Raw genomic sequence first — 2913 nt, forward strand, 5'->3', positions numbered from 1 at the left:
TTATGCAGCGGGTTCCTGAAATAACCCCGGAGGGTTTGCGGCTCCTCCTAGTTGGCTTCTCAACGACAGCCAAGAGAGGAAAAAAAAAAAGAAAGAAAGCCTCCCTGAAGAAACCTGTCATTAGCCGAAAAGTGAACTCGTGCGGCTTCCTAAACTGCGAACGAGTCCGGAGCGGGCACGTGTGGGCGGGGCCGAGCGCAAGAGAAGAGCGCGCCGAGATCGCTGGGTAGGAAGGAAGAGGCACACACACGAAAGGCACTATATAACGAACTCGACTTGTAATGCAATATGTACAATACAATTGGAAAGCATTGTCAAATACAAAGAGCGATATAAAATCAATAAATACATGCACGAAGAACATTACAGACAGACAGACATAAAAATACACTATATATTAGATCGGTTTGAAAGGTGCTTTGTAAAAGAGATAAACATTTAGAGATGAGGAACACTATATAAAGTTTGATACATATGACAACAGTCAGTCAGTCAGTCATTATCAACATATGACAACATTAGGTATTAAAAATCTTTTTTTTTTAAATAGACATAAAGAGTATAAATCAATAAATATATACATGAACATCATTAACTATAATACATAGATAAATGTAAAAAGTGCTATATGATAGATAGATGGGTAGATAGGAAGGGCATTATATATAAGATATAAACGAATGAAAGGTTATATGTGAAAAAGATACATTTATAGTTATGAATGGCACTGTATCCATCCATCTATTATCCAACCCGCTATATCCTAACTACAGGGTCACGGGGGTCTGCTGGAGCCAAACCCCGGGCAGGGCGCCAGCCCACAGCAGGGCACACACACACACTAAGGACAATTTAGGTTCGCCAATGCACCTAACCTGCATGTCTTTGGACTGTGGGAGGAAACCCACGCAGACACGGGGATAACATGCAAACTCCACACAGGGAGGACCCGGGAAGCGAACCCAACAGGTCTCCTAACTGTGAGGCAGCAGCGCTACCCACTGCGCCAATGGCACTGAATAAAATTAATAAATATACATACAAACATTAGATTGATATGACTGGCACTATATGATAGAGAGATGGGAAAGGCACTATATGATAGATAGATAGATAGATAGATAGATAGATAGATAGATAGATAGATAGATAGATAGATAGATAGATAGATAGATAGATAGATAGATAGATATGAAAGGCACTATATAACAGATTATATCTATCTATTAGATAGATAGATAGATAGATAGATAGATAGATAGATAGATAGATAGATAGATAGATAGATAGATAGATAGATAGATAGATAGATATGAAAGGCACTATATAACAGATTATATCTATCTATTAGATAGATAGATAGATAGATAGATAGATAGATAGATAGATAGATAGATAGATAGATAGATAGATAGATAGATAGATAGATAAAGCCACTATATAACAGATAGATAGATAGATAGATAGATAGATAGATAGATAGATAGATAGATAGATAGATAGATAGATAGATAGATAGATAGATAGATAGATAGATAGATAGATAGATAGATAGATAGATAGATAGATAGATAGATAGATAGGTCTAAGAAAGTTACTATGTAATAGATAGATGATGGTGAAGCCTGAAAATGACAACTAAATGTTGGAAGCTTTTGTGACCAACGTGTGATTAGTTGAGCTCCACTACAAAATGCCTGGTCATATCAATTTTGGTTTCAGGGGTCTTCAATAATTTAAGGAGGAGAGCAAATCCCAGAAATGAGTGATTTTCACATTCAAGTGTAATTCCAGAATTGGTTTGTATGGTGGAGGTGATCTGAGAGCTGCAAGCAGGTGAAGGTTGGGCTGAACTTTAGCATAACGGCTTTTGTGATGTAAAGCCTGCAATATTTTTATGTCAGTAGCATGGCGAATGCAGGAGTGTAATTCAAATGTCTGAAGGTTCAGTTACCATCATTTACTCCTTAAGTGTTACCAGTGTTACACTTACAGTATATAAGAATGCAATGGTGGCATACTGGTAAATACTGCGGCCTCACAGCTTCAGTAGTCTGGGTTCAATCTGGACACTTTTTTACTTCTGGATTTCCCATGTTTCCCGTCAATCCCTAAAGATAAGCATTTTAATCAATGGTGACTATAAACGTTTAATGCTCTGGGTATGGCTTTTTACTATTCTGGAGATCTGTTTGATTCAATTCCTGGTCAGACTCACTTTGTATGCTCTTCTCCTTTTTTTCTTCTGGGTATCTCAGTTTCGTCCCACATTCCCAAGACAAGCCGTTTAAAGTGACTGGTGACTGTGAACTGGCCTGCTGTACTGGAGGTGTGTCCTGCAAAGTCCTTGTGTTCCCGTCAGGTTTTGGTCCCAACTGTGTGCCTGATGGAGTTAAAGTGGGCAGCAGGTCCTTTTGACTGCCTGGACAGAAAATAAATGAATGTCATAGACGGACAGAACTTTATAAATACATACATAAATAGGCAGATAAATAAATTATTAAATAAATAAATATACTTTCGTCTGAACACACACCAGATGACTATAAAGCAAGAAAATTAAAAAGAAAGAAAACTTCTGACTTGGCAATCCCAGTAAGGAGCCATGCAGGTGTATTGCTGTTGGTATACATGACCCCCCGTTGTGTTTCTTGACACACTTGTGCTGAATGATTCGTTGGATGAAAGTCTTCACTGTTAGTGTGTCACTGAGAAGATGTGCAGCGTTATTTATAATGGCACTCGGTTTTGTTTTAATTCTTTCGTTTTCCAAAACCGAAAACGAGAGAATTAAAACAAAACCGAGTGCCATTATAAATAACGCTGCACATCTTCTTATATATATACACCTGATGAGCCCAGAATGAGGGCGAAACACGTGTCGTGTACTCTTTGCATTTATTTGACAGTAAA

The sequence above is a fragment of the Erpetoichthys calabaricus genome, chromosome 3 (assembly GCF_900747795.2).
Source record: "Erpetoichthys calabaricus chromosome 3, fErpCal1.3, whole genome shotgun sequence".
Classification (NCBI taxonomy): domain Eukaryota; kingdom Metazoa; phylum Chordata; class Cladistia; order Polypteriformes; family Polypteridae; genus Erpetoichthys; species Erpetoichthys calabaricus.